Raw genomic sequence first — 18,860 nt, forward strand, 5'->3', positions numbered from 1 at the left:
ATGTTCAGATAACCTCGTCAATTTCAATGCTAATTAAACCCAGTTCTTATTTCTCACAAAAAAGAACCATTTTCTCCCAGTATTATTTTTGACAACACTCAAATTTCCAGACAAGATGAGATTTGTCTTCTTGGAATCACCCTGATATCAAGCCTCTCCTGGCATAAAATTATACTCCAGACCCCAAGATATACTCGAAATACAAGTTTGAAAGTTACAACCTACCTATCCTTATTTGTGAAAGGAATTAAGGGGAGTGTAATGTGAACATCCCAAGCTTCTTGATTATCCTCATTCTCCATAATGCTAGAAAACTACCATTTGATAGTAATATCATCCTATGTCTTCATTGTTTACAGTCATTCACATTAGGTTATATATATATATATATGTAACTAGGTGCATGTGTTCCAACAGACTTAGTACTGAGTGGTGGAATTATTGATGCTATTTCAGATGAAATAGCATCAAAAATTTGGTTTCTTCAATATTTACACATATTGCAGAAACTAAATGCCTGTGGAAAGAGTGGGTTGGTAAGAGATGGATTATTAATCAATCTAACTGCCCTCCTCTTTATTGAGTCAAGCATTTTGAGGGTGCTCTTGGGGGGAGGGGGGGTACTCCAAATGTGAGAGCACTATTCAATAGCTGTGTGCATATTTGTAATTTGTATAGGTTAACAGCTGTTTAAAGATTAAGTAACATCTTGAGCAAAAGAGAAATCCTGGTTTTTTAAAAGCTGAGGATGCAGTGGTTGTGATGTGTTTATGCCAGGAGAGAGGCTTCATGTCAGGATGATTCCAAGAAGACAGATCTCATCTTGTCTGGAAATTTCAGTGTTGTCAAAAATAATAGTGAAAGAAAATGGTTCTTTTTTTTGTGAGAAATAAGAACTGGATTTTATTGACTAAGTTATCTGAACATTGAAATTGACTAGGTTATCTGAACATTGAAATTGACTTACTCTACACAACTCACCTCAACCTACAGAACATCAACCACCACTGCCCTCAATTCTGATCTCCAAGCCATCCTCCAATGTTCAGATAACCTCGTCAATTTCAATGCTAATTAAACCCAGTTCTTATTTCTCACAAAAAAGAACCATTTTCTCCCAGTATTATTTTTGACAACACTCAAATTTCCAGACAAGATGAGATTTGTCTTCTTGGAATCACCCTGATATCAAGCCTCTCCTGGCATAAAATTATACTCCAGACCCCAAGATACACTCGAAATACAAGTTTGAAAGTTACAACCTACCTCTCCTTATTTGTGAAAGGAATTAAGGGCAGTGTAATGTGAACATCCCAAGCTTCTTGATTATCCTCATTCTCCATAATGCTAGAAAACATTGGAGGATGGCTTGGAGATCAGAATTGAGGGCAGTGGTGTTTGATGTTCTGTAGGTTGAGGTGAGTTGTGTAGAGTAAGGTTTATCAAATGAAAAGGAGTGCAGTATGTGTAATCTCCAAACCATGTATTGGGTTGGAGGTCAACTGAAATAGGTCATTAATATATAGAAGTAAGATGGTTGCTGAGAGAACAAAACCTTGTGGAAACCTGGCATTAGTTGAATGGTGAGATGATAAGAACCCATCCACCATCACACATAGTGTGCATCCAGACAGAAATTTGGCAATCTAACTGCAGAAGTCCTGGTGAAAATTATGGTAGTTTTCTTAGGAAACTTTTATGCCAAACACAGTCAAAAGCTTAGGAGATATCAAGTGCAACCACTTGAGATTCATCGAACTTCTCCATGGCATTTGTCAAGAGATGGGTGATAGATGTGAGTAGATCTGTTGATCAGCAGTGACAAAATCCATGCTGGTGGTTGTTTGTTAGCTGGGTGACTTCGAAGTAGTGTAGGAGCTGGGAATTGATGGTGTTCTCTCCATTATACAGGACTTTAGATAGGACACGGGTGAGTGAGTGAGATAGGGCAGTAGTTTGGTGGCAGTGGTTTGTCACCCTTCTTGGGAATGGGTTGAATACAGGCCAATTTCCAGGCTGTGGGATAGATTACCAGTGGAGTAAGAGAATATATATAGATGACATAGGATACAAGTTAGTTCTGCTGCATAAACTTTTAAGACTATTCGAAGAATGCTATCAGGGCCAGGAGATTTTTTGTCTAATTTGGATGATATTTTTCTGATCTCTTTCTGGCAAAAGGATATAGGAGGCATGGTATATTGAGCATCTGGAATGGTTGGGAGGGCATTTAACATTGTCACTTATGCTTGCATTGGAGTCAAAGTGTGACACCAGGAGATTGGCTTGTTCCTGTGGTTGATGATGCAATAGAACCATCTGGATATGGTAGGGTGAGAATAGCGTCAGGCAAAAGTTACGACCAGTTGCTTTGGCAAGAGACCAGCTTGCTTATCATTTGGACAAGTTGCAAGCTTACTGCTTTTTGCTCTTTCAAACTCTGTTTTGGAAACATTGATAGTTTTCTTGCAGCTATTTTGGACTTGAGCATAAACACTGAAGGAGAATGGAATTCTTGATGTAAGCCAGTTGCAGAATGCTTGATTTTTATTTGTATAGCTTTGCCACATCGGGGTTTAGTTAAGGGATAGTTGTTCAGAATAGTGTGGGAAATGTATGTTTCCATGCCAGTAAGGATTACTTCGATGATACATTTGGTGCATAATTTGGGTTGGAAGGCCGGAAACAATAGTCCAACCATGGGAATGAAGACAGAAGTTATGGAGGCTATGTAAGCATTGTTCCATTGGGGAGGAGACAGGGCACTAGATTTTTGTTGGAATTATCCAAGGGGACCCACTATATTCACTGTGTATTTGGAAGGGTAATTGATGGGGAAAAGATCTAAGGTGTTTGGAGAGTGGGTTATCTGGTTGTGTGGTTGGCATGTGAACAATTTGTGTAAGGTCATTGGTGATGGCAAATGTTTTAGCATCTGTATAATTGGAGGAGGAAAGCCATTTGGTGTTGTGGACATTAAAATCTCCTACGAGGATGATTTCACTGTTAGGGAAGTGAGACTGGAGAAAATCAATTTTTAAGGAGAGAAAATTAAAGAGCTCAAATTAGTTGTGGCATTAGGGGAGCATTAGAGACAGCAAATGAATTTGACCGAGTAGGGAAGGGAGATTTTCAACTACAGAAGGTCAAAGTTGGGCGATTCTATTACTAATCATCTTAGTCCATTGTAAAAGGCTTCTAAAGATTTCCTTATAACACATGGGAAAGGTTGAATTCCTAGAAATAACTTTGTATTTACAATGTATGCTTTTAAGTCAGTACTGTAATCCAGAAATACCTGTCATTTTCATGTTCTTAGTTTTATCATCATCAGTACTGTAATCCAGAAATATCTCTGTCATTTTCATGTTCTTAGTTTTATCATCATTAATCATCATCAGTACTATAATCCAGAAATATCTCTGCCATTTTCATGTTCTTAGTTTTATCATCATTGAAACCTTTATATCTATTGAATAAACATTTTCTCTAATTATTATTATTACAAGAGGCCTGTTGTAATAATAATAATCAGAGAAATAATAATTCTTACTGCTCAAGGAAGGTAAGAACTCATCAAGAGTTTCTACATACCTCTCACACCACGTCGTAACTTCTGAATTCATTTGCATTGTCTACACTCCACTTCAAAGGCAAGCCATTCCAGTCAGCCACCATTCTCCAAGAGAAAAATCTAGCTCTCACCCCTTTCTTGACTGCATTCATTCTCAACTTCCATAGATGCCATCTCATCCTCTTCCCACCATACACAAAATGAAAAGTTCCATCTTCTGATATCCTGCAAGATCCTTTCAGAAGTTTATAGGTCTCTGTCACAACATCCCTCTTTGTCCTGTTTGTTAGCATCTGCAGTGCACCAATTCTCAATGTTTCAGCATTGCAGTTCTCCTCTGAGTTGTATTTGCAATCTTTGCTATATGCCCCCCCCCCACAAACTACAATTTCTTATCAATAAAACTCCTGGATTCCATTGGATATCTTGTTAACCCAAAGAGTAATGAATGTAATGTAATTATTTTACATTAACTGACATTGAACTGATAGCCATTTTCATATGCCCACCACTCCAGCTTATTCAAATCATTCTGCAAGTACTTCACGTCAGTTGCATCCCTGATTACCTTGCTATCTTTTTGTCATCAGCAAACTGCTGTATATTTTCTGTTAAATTCTTGCCAATGTCATTAATGAATAACAATGGACCAAGCACTGATCCCTGTGATACACCTCTGGCCACCTTAAATCTTGCTGACTCACTTTCCCCATTTACCATTTGATGTGTCATTCTTCATCTTCTTATCCAAGCTAATGGTTTAATTTCCAATCCCATATCCACCAATTTATGTAACAGCCTTTCGTACTGTATCAGGTCAAAAGCCTTAGCAAAATACAAAAGTTTTGTCATGTATCCACTCCCTTGCTATAAAATGTGAACAAGTTACTCAAACATTACCTTCCCTAGTAAACCCATGCTGTTCATATAAAGCATGGATTCTATATCAACTCATTTCTGTGTTCAATCTCTTACCAACTTTTCCAAAATCTTCACCACTTCTGGAAATAGTGATAGGTCTATAGTTAGACACATCGATCTTTTGTACCAACTTTATGTAATGGGATTATCATACATTCTTTCCACTCCTATGGAAGCTCCTCTGTGCTGAGACTCATATACAGCCAGGTCAAAAGAACAAGTCAGTTCAGCTGAACACTATTTTAGCATCCATGCAGATATCCCATCAGCAGACCCACTTGTCAAATTCATATTCATTTTATCCAACTGCTCTAGTACCTTCTCTTCATACACCTTAGTTTCTTCTTCTAGCATAGAATTACCATTGAGCTCCATGTTGCATATAGTAGGTGAATAGCTTTTAGCAAAACAGTCACTCATTAGATAAACAATCTCTTCTACATTTGTCACCTGCATACCCACATTGACAAGAATTATTCTTTCACATCTATCCTTTCTTTTACTTGCAATATAATGATAGAATTCATTTCAGTTGTCTTTAGTTTGCAGAGCCAGTTTCTTTTTTTATAGTTGGACTTAGTTTTCTGTACAATAGTTGTAAGTCTTCTGGCCTGTATCTTATAATTTTCATATCTGATGTCATCATTATGTACATGTTATTCCCTCCACATCATCTTTATCTTAAAAGTCTCTTGCTTAATAAAGACTGCACATCCATTTCACTCCTACCCTATGTATTCTTCAGACTCTTGGGATACATTCCAATATTGCACCATTGATGTATTTTTCAATACTTTCCATGCACTGCTGATATATATATATATATATCTCATCTAATAACTGATACAATGGATTGAACCTAGTATATTCCTCAGTCAGTCATAATTTCTTGCTTTGATTTTCAGCATATTATCTTTTATAAATGGAACTTAGCCTCCTCCTCAAGTGGGTATACAGCATGACAGAGAACTGTCATGCTGTTCACTAGTGAACAGTCACCATCTTTTTCTGAAACCCCCTCTCTGACTATAATGAGGTATAATATTCTTGGACATCTAGTTCCTTCTGTCACATGCTGTTTAAGAAAGTCGTCATGTAATGGCTCATTAAATTCAGCTTCATTCTTTTCATGAGATTTCATTACTACTTAGTCAATGCTTAGATAATTAAAGTCACTCGTGATGATTAATCATTTATTGCCACTTATGTTTATTTGGTAATGCATTCACTAGGTCCACATGTGGCAACACCTTCCCATGTATTTAATGTTGTTAGACACTACCTTATAGCATATAGCTTCAGACTTAGTGGTATATGGAAAACTATTAATAATATTGCAATCATAGCCTTCTACCCTAGCTGGAGACTCAAACCATCCAAGATATCTTATCATCCCCCCCCCCCTTCTCTCCTGTCTATCCTTTCTAAAAATACTGTACCCTTTACACTCAATACTTAGTACATTTGTTTCTGAATATCGGATCTCACTAATATCAATAATCTGAGGTTACTATGTATTCACTAAGGAGGCAACAAACTAAGCTCTTTTGTTCTTTATACTCCTGCATTTGTGTACAGACATAATATGTTGCCTCATGCTGTTTGTAGCATGCATGACCCAGTTAGACAACTTTTAGATTCATGTTGATATCTAATGTATCCTTACACATACCCACTAAGTCCAAACTAGAACTTATCACTCCAGTATTAAGCATATTCATATCGTTAATATACTTTTACTTTTATTAGTATTAATATACTTTTCCCACTTTTCATAGTTGCATAACTTAGTAACTCTTACACACAGATTCTCACCATTCCTTACATCATAATCTAGTATCCCCCTAACTCTTTGTATTAGGTCTCATACCAATAAATAATTTTGCCTGACTCCTAATACCAGTCGCATTTAAGCACAGGTCATCCCTCTTATATAAATCCCTTCTTCCTTCAAATTCAATTCACTCATCTAAAAACTACACAGCCTATCATTATGGCCCTGCTTAATTTCATTATATCATATCTAGGTAATATACTGACTTTTCACTTTTTTGCTTTTCACATTCTCTCTCTCTCTCTCTCCCCCAACAGTCCTTTCATATTCTCCCTCATACTGTATTTGTCACCAGATAGATCATTTGTTCCTACAGAACACTTTTCTGCTTTTCAATTACATTCATTAAAGTTTTGATTTTAGCATATAATATCCTTCTTTTTATAATTGATTTACCTGCCTGATTATTGTTATGCAATATCTTACTGGTTCAATGTTTTTGTTTCTCCTTTGCTGATTAGCCTTCATGTTCTTCTGATGCTTCTCTAATTGCTTTTTAACTTTTTCTAGTTCCTTCATCATCCACTTAACTTACCATAAAGAAAATTATGCTAGAAACTGTTTAGCATAATTTTCTTTATGGTAAACAGTTCATCCTTCATCATTTTCTCATGTTTTTGAATCTATGAACATTATTGATATATCTGTAAATCTGTTGATTATGATTTTTCACAGTTGCATTAAAATAGCAACTGTGAAGTGCCTAATTTTCTTGTTGCATTAGTTCTGTCAGTAGCATGTGGAAGATTTTTTCTAGGGATGGAAGGGAACAATATTGTTAAACATAATCCTGGCTGGTTTAATTAGCAAATATAAGCTCCCCCCCCCCCCAAAAAAAAAAAAACATAAATTCAATCAGCTTTCATTATTGTAAACCTGGGCACCAGATCCAAAAGAATATTAAAAACTGTCTTAAAACACAGTGAATAGCAGGTTTGAAGTAGTAAGATTAAAGGGTGAGCCACTAAAGATATCTATTATATAAGTATACACCAAACAACAAAATCCCTGCTGACTCTTTTGATCCTAATACAAACAATCATTAAAGCAGCTGAAAACATTGTAGGAAGAGAATGCTGTATCAATAAACCTTGAATTCTTCAAGAAATTGAGATTTTTTGATCGTTGAGGATATGATGACTAAGTCACATTGAAAACAGCAATGAACCGTATAATTATCTGAATAGAGAGAGAGAGAGATTAAATACAATATGTATTTTGCTATGATAATTTTCACTTATTCTCAGAAATCAATCTTAATTTCAACAATAACTGAGTAAATTAAGTCTTCACACCTCTATTTACAAAAATGAAAAACATTTAATAATATTAAAATACATTTTAAAAAAGTAATTTTATACAGTATCCTGAACTTTTACCATAGTAACTCATCTTAAATTATAAAAGATAATTAACTAAATCACATCTTATCTGCGCCCATTATATGCCAGAAAAAGAATATGTTTCTCTCTAAGTTAGCTGCACTTCCAGTAAAAGTTGAATGAAACAATTTCTTTAGCTCTTCAGTGAAAACAGTTTCTTATCTTGAAAACCACTTTTCTCTTACAAAACTCTTCAAAATAACTGTTGATTTCCTATTCATAGTAAGAGATATGAAAAATTTAGACTTGACAATAAAATAAGCAAATTTGAACAGTGTCTAGTGTTTCCTCTTTAAATGCCTATTAGAAAGATAATGATAAAACAGTCCTTTTCGTGTGTGAAGGATTCCCAAGAAAAAATGATAGAACACTTAAAAAGTTAACTTGCTGTATCTATTCTCTGAAACAGCCCTTAAATCATTACTGCACTAGTGGAACCTTCAATATCTGATAAACATTTCTCTTTCTATATGAGAAACTTTATCACATTTCAAAATTTGCAGTCAACTTGAAAAGCAATTCTTTTTTAAGAATTCTTTGGTTTTCATTATTGCAATTCAGGAAGGATTTACCACTTGGACAGAGATTATTAAACCTATTGACTTGTAATGGATATTTGGGTCTAAGTCTATTAGAATGCCAACAGAATATCTTGATTGTGGGAAGATTGTGTCTTTGCAAGAGAAGAAACAGGTGATAGTTGTGGAAAAAACAATTCGGTGGCTTTCAAGTTTAGCATCCAAGGTCACTGAAACTATTATTCCATTTAACTTTGTAGCACAACAGCTAAATAACTTTCAAAACATTTTTGTTCCTGATAGACTGCCACCCATGGAACTTTTTTCTCACTTGTTCCAAAAATTATTCCATATCACTACATATCTGCTTCATTCATCCATACTCCTGTGCACATTGTACTCCTGGTTCTGCTTCAGTTACAAAGTGAGAGAAGCTGTGCCATTACATGTTATGTTCATGGCATTTTGCTTGAAAGCAGTAAAATTTCACAGTTTCAGTCAGTTTAAATATTTTTAATTTATGTATGTTAAACTCACACAAACACTAAATTATAAATCTTATTTTGGTCACACACCAATCTAAATCAAGTGAACTTTGTCAAAGAAATTAACACTATACCAAAATGCACTATATTTGCAATACGCAACTGTATTACACACATATATATAAACAAACAAACAGTTGTGCTTTTCTACACAATATAAATGTACTAACAACGGAAAGTGGTAATTTAAAACACAAATCTCAAGTTTACACTAATTTACATAAATAAAAATAGTGTAGAACTGTATACATATGTGTATGCATATACTGATGGTCTATAGCAGCATGGCATGAGACAGGGATGCAAGTTATCACCTATGTTATTTAATTGCTTCCTCGATGTGTAGTAAATGAAGCTGTGGAGAACTGTGATATTGAAAGGACTGTTGGAGGAAGAAGAATGAACCATTTAAAGTTTGCTGATAATATTGATCTCCTGGCTGAAAAACAAATCAGATCTTCAGGAAATCACCACAAATTAGCGCACTCTTAAAAAATATGGCTTAACCATAAGTAGCGAAAAATCAAAAACAATGATAAATATCTATGCTTGTGAAGAAAGTACTGCAGCAAAAACTGAAAACAATCCTACTTAAGGATACAGCTAGAGAACTTTAATACTTTAAATAACTAAGCGGTATCTTTAATAAAAATGGAAGATCAAGACAGGATATCAGAGAAAAAAAAATTGCAAAGGGAACAACAGCACTCAAAAAAAAACTAAAAATCACAGTGGACAGATAACAAGCTTATAATTGCAAAAAATTACATCTTATTGAGACACTAGTCAATTCATACTTCTGTATGGAAGTGAAACTTGTTGGCACTTAAAATGTTATACTATAGAAATCTCCTCAAGATCCCATATACTGATCATATCACAAATTCTGAAGTAAGACAAAGAATCAGTTCTTTTGTTGGTCCAAGAGGTAGATCATTACAAAGATTCAAAGGGGAAAAAACTCATCTGGCTTGGTAATATCTAATGGCTTTCCAATATGAATTCTTGAAGAAACCAAAAAAAAACAAAGACCAACCTAGAATAAACTGGATTGACAATATAAAAATTCTCTATAGATGCTTCACTTAGAGAGCTTGAAGCTAATTGTCAATCAAGAATGGATTTGGAGATTTCTGTCAGGAATATTTCCTGATTGGTCCTATTTTGGACTGAGATGAAGAAATAATTGGAAAGTGGGTTTGCTGGCCTGGTTGTGACTGAGTGGAAAACATATCTACAGTAGCAAACAAATTAATCCGAACAATCCAAAATTTCATGAAGTTTTTGGTTTTGATATAGTTTTGGTTTTAGTTCACTATTTTGGTTGAGTGCTGCATGTTTACAATGTTTATTAATAGTGGTGAGCATTTTTAATAGTGTAAACAAGTTGACATTCATATTGTTTTATTTTGTGTAGCTATAAAATGAATACATCTCCAAGAAACCATTCAAAAATATGTACTCTTTGTAGGCACACATCCATGACTCAAAGACAAATTGCCAATGAGTGTGGTGTTGGTGTGGCTACTGTTAATGCAATTTTAAAGAGGTTTAGGGAGACAGGTACCTTTCCTCCTGACAGAAAAGGAAATTTTGGATAAAAATGGAAAAACTGCACTTACTCAAGATTATTTACTAGTTAGGAAAAGCAAAATGAATCCAAGAATGTTTGCTCTGCACCCTCTGTCCAAAAAGAAACAGAACTTTTCGAAAACGGAAGAAACTAGTGGCGCCACCTGTTGTATCTTTTTTGTTGTCGAAAGCAGTAACCTTCATTATTGTTGTGTCAACTGTTTATGACATTTGTTTCATTGGAAGCTGAGTTATAGTGACAGTGTGTTTTGATGAATGGTCGGAAAATGAGTTTCAAACAGAGCTGCGATTGACTTTTGTGTTAAACTTGGTAAAAGTTTTACCAAAACGCATCAAATTCTTCAAAAAGCATAAGGTGATGAATGCTTATCCTGTACTCAAGTTTATGAGTGTACAGGATACGCTTGTAAATAGGATACATCGTCCTCAAGCGTCTCACGACACTTGAGGACGACGAAAAGCTGGGCCGTCCAAAAACTGAACTGAGCGAAGTTAACATCCAAAAAGCGTGTGATTTTATCAAAGAAAACCCGAAATCGTCTGTGAGATTGATTGAAGATGAATTGGGGATTCAAAAGTCAACTGTGCACAACATTTTGACTGAGAATTTTGGCCTTCATAAATTGAATTTGCGATTTGTTCCCCCACAAGTTGACCAACGACCAAAAAATGTATCAAATTGAACTACAGGGACCTCATTAAAACCGCTCGTAATTATGCAAACTTCCTTGAAACGATCATTAATGGTGACAAAACATGGTGTTTTGAGTATGAGCCCAAAACAGAGTGCTGAGTGGAGACCACCAGAAGAGGGCATCCGAAAAAAAGTTGCTTGGAGAAGTCAAAAAGTAAAGACAATGCTGATTTGTTTCTACGATTCCAAGGGCATTATCCACAAAGAATTCATTCCTCCTGGTCAAATGGTCAATGGTGAGTTTTATCTAGAAGTTTTGAAGCAATTGATAGCGACAATTCATCGCGTACGGCATGAATATCGTAATGCAGGCAGCTGGTCACTTTTGCACGATAATGCACCATCATCATTAGAACATTGTGAGATAGTTTTTGAGCAAAAACCAAGTTTGTTTGTTGGATCACTCCATGTATCACCTGATTTAGCACCCTGTGACTTCTTTCTCTTCCCCCGACTTCATTTGCCGATGAAAGGAAAGTGATATGACACCATTGAAAACGTTCAAGCGGCAGTAACCACGACCCTCAACAGTATCTCAAAAACCGATATAAAAAAACTCATTTAACGAATTAATTGACTGTGCCAAACGCTGTATCGAAGCTGAGATACAGCGTTTGGCACACATTTCGAAATAAATCATTTGAATAATTATAATTGGCCTGTGTTTTATTTTCTATCAAAAGTTCGGTTTCTTTTTTGGACAGAGGATGTAGACTTAAATAGAGACTTTGCAGTAGTGAGATTAATGTTTCGGATGTGATATCCATTGAAGATTACTGGAAGCAGGGAGGACTGCCCACAGACCAAAAAAGAGAAAAGAAACAACTGTTGATGAAGGCTATGTAGATGTAACTGGAGATGTGAAATAAATTCAGAGATTTCGTTGTGTATGAACAGGTTCCCAAAAATAACTAGAATCTGAAATTGGTGCACACGTATTTTCTAGTTATGGATGATGCTGTTAGGCATCATGAGTGTGCAATTTTTCATGCCAGTCTGGCAAGTGGTGTCATCCTGTGTGAACTGGTTCGTTGTTCTGGCTGCTTTTTTGTTAGTGCTTACAAGCAAGTTTGGCAATTTTGTGATGGCTGACCACAAGAAATAGAGTGTGCACATGAAATTTTGTTTTCTTTTTAATAAAACTGCAGCTGAAACTATTGTTATGCTTCAGCGAACTAACTCTCAGCTTCCTCATCTTCCAGGTTATCGTGACCAGGTATTTTTCCTCCCCATTATTTGTAACTTTGATATTTTCTTCATTGATGGGATTAAGTGTTGTATTAGCAATGAGTGTTATCTTATGCTGCTGCTGCTGCTGCAGATCTGAGTTAGCAGAAGATTCCACTAGCAGGTATGATTGTTGGTTTTGTGCATTTTCTATTTTCTGTTGATCATGTTCATCCTTGTTGGGAGAGTTGCTGCTTGCATGTTATATACGGAGTGTCATTTGTTCTATACTTTCATCAAGGGAGTGCTTCTTTCTTCAGCTAACAGCTATATGTCATGACATAAACAGTACTGATGACTGTTGGCTACTTTGTATTGTCTCTTTGTTTTTAATGTGCATCATTGCTTTTGAAAACTTCTTATGTGCACAAATTTGGGTTTTATAGTGGCTGTTAACAGTGTGTGTGTATTTTTCCAGTTAACTGAACTGTATTTTGTTCAGGTTCCTCTGAGAAATTGATAAAGGATTTCAGTTTGGACATTCGATACTGTTACTTTTGCTGATGCAAGTATTGGAGCTGCATCAAAGTGATAATGTCCAGTATCAGTGTCCTTCTGTAGCACTGTCTATACTCACGAGGTGTGGCTGAAATACACTTGTACTGTTCCTATATGCAGGAGTTATTGGTGATATTTTTCCCTGGTACAATTTTGGCAGTTGCTATCAGAAATTCTTCATGAATATTTCCTTTGCAGAAGTATTAATTATTCTCTTATTTGATGATGTAGTATTCGTGTGTGGGAGCAGTGTTTTTTTTTCTCTCTCTCTCTCTCTCCAGAGAAGGTGTTATATTTCCTTTAGTTAATATATTAGCATAACACTTAAAATTGACTGGCCTGTTTACTGTGTTGAAAGTGGTTGCTTTGGTCCAAAATAGCATGGGTCTTTCTTTTGATGCTTTGGTGGTGGTGTTGGCAGTGCCAGCTCAAGGGTATGTGGCACCCCTAGGCCAGTTTTATCAACGCATTGTAAGACAAGATGGGCATCATAAAATTCTTTATTGTTAAAAGCAGTTTATAGTTGTTGCCAAAAAAAGTGCGTATAGAGCATTTGGGGGGGGGGGGGACACTGCTCGTACCACACACTTCAACTATTACTTTTTTTTTTACGATGTTGGCACCCCAAAGCCATTGCACCCCTAGGCTGGTGCCTAAGCCTAGAGCCGACCCTGGGTGTTTGAATGTCTGGTTGTCATGGTAGATAATCAGTCCTTGGCAATGAACTCATCCTTATTAAGAACTCCAGATAACATTATAGGTGAGAAGGAAATATGTCATTGATGTTAATCTAGCCTAGCACTGATATACCATAAGAAAGGAGACTTTCATATATTACTTGACACTATATGGACACACAGTCGCACATTATATGAATAGACACCTCTCAGAATGAAGAATTGAACTGTGTAAAAATGCAAGTCCTTTCTTATGGATAAATGTATATAAACATGTATGGAAAGTATTTAAAAATACATTAGTGATGCAATATCAGAATGTTTCCCTAAGAATGAATAGGGTAGGAGTAAAATGGGTGTGTGCAGTCTTATTAAGTAAGAGACTTTTAATGCAAGGGATAACATGTACATAAGGATGACGTCAGATATGAATATAAGGGAGAGGCCAGAAGACTTACAACTATTGTACAGAAAGCTAAGTCCAAGTATGGAAAGTAACTAGCTCTGCACGCTAAAGACAAACCAAATGAATTATATCATTATATTACAATTAAAAGAAAGAGTAAATGTGGAAGAATAATTCTTGTCGATGTGGATAGTATGCAGGTGACAGATGCAGAAGAGCTTGTTCATCTAATGAGTGCCTATTTTGCTAAAAGCTATCAATTTGCTATATGCAACACACAGCTCAGTGGCACTTCTGTACTAAAAGAAGAAACTGAGTTGTATCAAGAGAAGGTACTAGAGCATATTTAAATAACATTAATATGAATTCGGCAGTAGGGGACTGGGATATCAGCATGGATTATAAAAGAGTGTTCAGCAGAACAGCAGCAGAGTGCTCAGCTTCCACAGAAGTAGAAAGAATGAATGATAATCTCATTTCACAAAAGTGGTACAAAGACTGATATGTCTAACTATAAACCTATCACTATTTCCAGAGGTGGTGAAAATTTTGAAAAAAATTAGTAAGAGATTGCATACAGAAATGAGTTGACATTGAATCCATGCTTTGCATGAACAGTATGGGTTTACTAAGAGAAGATCATGTTGGAGTAACTTGTTCACATTTTATAATAATGTGACAGCAGTTGAGTGAGTTAGACAAGGGGAGCAAATGCACAGTGGTACTTTTGGACTTTGCTGAGGCTTTTTGATAGTATATATACAACATGACTTACAGTTTAAGTTGATGGATATGGGATTGAAACTTAAACTATTTGCTTGGCTAAGGATGATGGAATTGTGGAATAACATATCAAAAAGTGGGGTTTAGTTTGCAAGATTTAAGGTGGCCAGTGGCGTATCACAAGAATCATTGTTTGGTCCATTGTTATTCATTAATGACATTGGGAAAGATTTAACATTAAACATATAGCTATTTACTGATGATGCAAAGATAGGCAGGAAAATCAAGAATGCAACTGATATGCAGTATTTGTAGAATGATTTGAATAAGATGGAATTGTGAACATGTGAAAATGGCTGCCATTTCATTTCATGTTAGTACATGTAATGTTATGCACTTTTGTGTACCAGTGGTGTATTATTTTGTGGAATTATGCTTTTTAGAAATTAACCAGGCTAGAAGTCTTGGAGTTTTAGCAAATAGGAAGTTGTAGTTTAGTCACCATTATAGCAAAGGTTGCAAATATATCACAGAGGATAATTGCAATGCTGAAACAAATGTTGACATTTAAGGATAAGGAAGTCGCTTTACATCATTACGAGGCTTTGATACAACTTCATCTGGACTATTGTGCACAGATTTGGTCTCTTGGTTTCCAAGGTGATGCAGGTAGATGAGGGGAAATGCAGAGGAGGGTACTAAAGGTAATATTGCGACTGTGGAATGTAGTTTATGAGGCAAGATTTCAGACTGCAGGCACTAACAAACAGGCAAAAGATGGATATGATATGATAGAGAAATATAAACTTCTCAAAGGATCTTACATGAAATTAATATTATTGTTATTAGTAGTGGTAGTAGTAGATGGGATTTTTCATTTTATGTAGGGTGGGGAGAGTATCTATGGAAGTTGAGAATGAATGATGTCAAGAAAAGGGTTAGAACTAGATTTTTCTCTCATAGAATGGTACATGACTGGAATGGCTTTTTGAGGTGTGTGTGTGTGTGTGTGTGTGTGTGTGAATGAATTCAAGAGAAAATATGACATGATGGGAAAGATATGCAGCTTTCTTTGATGAGTTCCTCACTCTATTAGAGGTCTTTTGTTAGCAGAGTTATGAAGTAACTTATGTTCTTTCTTGTGGTTATATCAGTTGCTTTAACATCATTTTTGTTCTAGATGTTTATCAGAACTTTCCAGAACCCCTCCCCCTCATAATACATCACCAGTTTATTTACTTTAAAAAAAAAAAATCAAACTGCTTTTTTCTGGATACCTTGCAGTGCAAATGTACTGTACATAGGCTTATATCCTTTCATGATTGGGTACCTCATAATAATCCAAAGTATGCTTGAGAGATTTTGCATATATCTACCATCAGTATCATAGACCAAATACAAAATCAAAGAAAATAAAGAGAGACGAAAAGGAAGCTATAGCTTCAACTTGAAATCTGTATCTCTTATAAACATATATGCTTACATTTTTTCCTCCCCCAAAATAATTTGTGTTCTTTCTCCTCCTTCCTTCCTGGAAAATATCGAAAATTAGGTCTGTATTGATTTAGTTTTTGTTTTTAATTTAACAATGAATGTTAAAATCAACTTTTTGTCTCTGTAATATTGTGTTTTATTTGTGATATTACTTTTTCAGATATATATACAGTTATGTGTCAGTTCCAGTTCCTGTAAATAGAACACTGATTATGGGCAAATTTTTGGAAATGCTGCCATGAAATTTGGAGTATGTAAATGGTGTGCGTATTATGCTAAAATAACTTTGTTTGATAAGATCCTGAAGTGTCTTACAAAACAAAGTATTTTTCAAATTGTACTAGAAATTCATTGTAATCTTTGTAAATTTCATGTGATGATAGTAAATATTGCTCTCTTAAAGTAGTTATGATTGAACACTTTGGCTTTTTTGAAATAATTGGGAACTAGCTTAACTTTTTACTGAAATATATATATTTTTTTTTTTTGCAAAGCTTATTAATAAGATTTGTAAATAATCACCTCTTATTCTCTCACTTTTTCTCTCCCTCTGAGAGATTTTAGGCTGCAGTAATCAGAAATGATTATGTATTTTCTAGAATTTTAATCTGAAGTTTATAAAAGGTATACTTTGGATTTTTATTGTTATTTTTATTTTATTTTATTTTATTTTTATATATATATATATATATATATATATATATATTTGGCCAGTAGTGGCTAAAACATTGCATCCACTGCTGCTCTAACCAATAGTAAAAGTTTATCTAGCAAGGAGGACTATTTTTCCTCATAGTTTCCTATTATACAGTTTGAAATGGCCAAAATGAAGACTAGTTGTGATCAAAATAGCAGATTGCATATATGCTTCTCATAAACTTGTCATTTTTTTTCTCCCTGCTTTTTTTTTTCTTATGGATTGAGAACAATGAGAGGTTGTTCTTAACCATTAAGTGCCTCCTACAAGTTTAAAGAATCCATCTGAATGATCATCCTAATAGGAATGAATGTTATAGCACAATTCTAGCAAATCTGAAATGTTTCATTTTTATTTAGATTTATCATCCGCTAGTATTCATATTACCTTCTTTAAACAAACTTAAAAGTAAAATATGACTATAATTTGCAGGTATTACTTATATACTTGCACTGCTCATAATAAACATCTTGGTGTTAAAGAAAATATTAATAGATATCGATTTATATATTTCTGTATATTAATATTATTTAAAATAAGAGCAGCAATTAAATTTTCAGTTCATATGTTGAAAATATTTGATTTAATACTGATTTTTAATTATTTTATGTTACAATGAAATTTCACCTCAAAAGTTTTTAATGATGTACAGATTTTATCAACATTTAGAAATGTAAAAGTATCTTAAATTTAAAACAACTTTCTGTGAATATACTTAATAAAGCATTGATTTTGTTATATATAATTTGAGTGGGATTAGTGACAGTTTTCCTCTCTGTTTCATACAATATACATGCACACAGAACTGTATGATTACCACTTTACACAATTTTTTTTCAAAATCATGAATTAGTCTACTTGATCGAGTGGATGCATTGTAGCAGCTTTCATTAAAGTATTTCAAAAATGATGTGCTCTTGTCATTAAAATATTACATATTGGAAACTGGGAGATATTTATTTTGTTTTTCAGTGGTTAGAGAATCTCTTTCTTCATAAAGAATTAAACTTACCAATTAGGGAACTTTTCAGTTTTTTATACTAATTTGCTGACTGAAAAATAATCACAAGCTTGTGAAATTTTTCATTTTAAACATCCAGTAAATAATTGCTAGTGTAATAGATGCTTATTTTGCATCTTGTCGGTATTTGCAAATTTGAAATTTGCAAATACCGACAGATAAATTAATAAATGACAATTATTAATTTATGACGTGAAAATATTATGGTAACCACTCTGACTTTTGTCTATTGAATAGTTTGTTGATAAATGTTGGCACTTTTTTTTTTATTGCAATTCGTTTTTGACTACAGAATCTATTCTATACCTGTTGTGAATAATAGAGAGAAATGCAAAAATCTGGCATAAGACATCCCTTAGTATGGAAGTTAATTTGATTGTAGCTATGAATTAGATAGCACCTAATCGTTTTATGCTACTCTAAAAGGGCTGAATCACAAGGGCATACCACAGTCCTGAACGTGTAAGGTTTAGACATCCTGCATTTAGGATTCATTAATAGAACAAATCATTGCTTCATTCTTCGAACATTCATAAATAATATAATAATAAAATAAAATAGAGCCCAAGAAGAGAAATCTGATCTTGTCTGGAGATCAAGGTATCAAAGGGAAGGAAAGGTGAAGTGTGATCTTTCTTGTTATAATACAACAGGACAATGTTTTGGTAGTGCTAAGGTAGTACCATTGACAGGATGTAGCATAGAGGCAGCCTGCCTCATGGTGCGTCATAATAAGGGCACTTGTTCAGCCATATTGTGGTAGGCGTCGTTGTTACGCTAACACTTCCTGTTAGTGTAGTGAGTGCAGAAAGATGTTTTTCCAAGCTTAGAGAAACTGATTAAAAATTATTTGCGAACAGCAATGACCCAAGAATGATTGGTTGGCCTAGCAACTATATCAATAGAGGCAGACATAGAAGAGCTTATAAATAGTTTTATTGTGCAATATCCCCATAGAGCAAACATTTAATTAATATTACTATGTAATCGTTTTGCATTAATGTTTCCTCTTGTAATAAAAACAAAATAACAATTGGACATTTTCTTATATTTTTG

The 18,860-nt window shown here is 34.6% G+C and overlaps 1 protein-coding gene across 3 annotated transcripts in view; it reads left to right on the plus strand.

Moving 5' to 3' along the window:
- Window positions 1-17,693, plus strand: part of Dis3l2 (Dis3 like 3'-5' exoribonuclease 2) — a 592,606-nt gene extending 574,913 nt beyond the window's left edge. For all 3 annotated transcript variants that reach the window (XM_090392002.1, XM_090392000.1, XM_090392001.1), the window contains exon 22: window positions 16,247-17,693. The gene's annotated coding sequence lies outside the window, so the exon portion shown is untranslated. The remainder of the gene's footprint in view (window positions 1-16,246) is intronic.
- The last annotated feature ends 1,167 nt before the right edge of the window (window positions 17,694-18,860 follow it).

This window comes from Typopeltis vanoorti, chromosome 4 (assembly GCF_054136105.1).
Source record: "Typopeltis vanoorti isolate ZY-2024b chromosome 4, IOZ_Tvanoo_1.0, whole genome shotgun sequence".
Taxonomy (NCBI): Eukaryota; Metazoa; Arthropoda; class Arachnida; order Uropygi; family Thelyphonidae; genus Typopeltis; species Typopeltis vanoorti.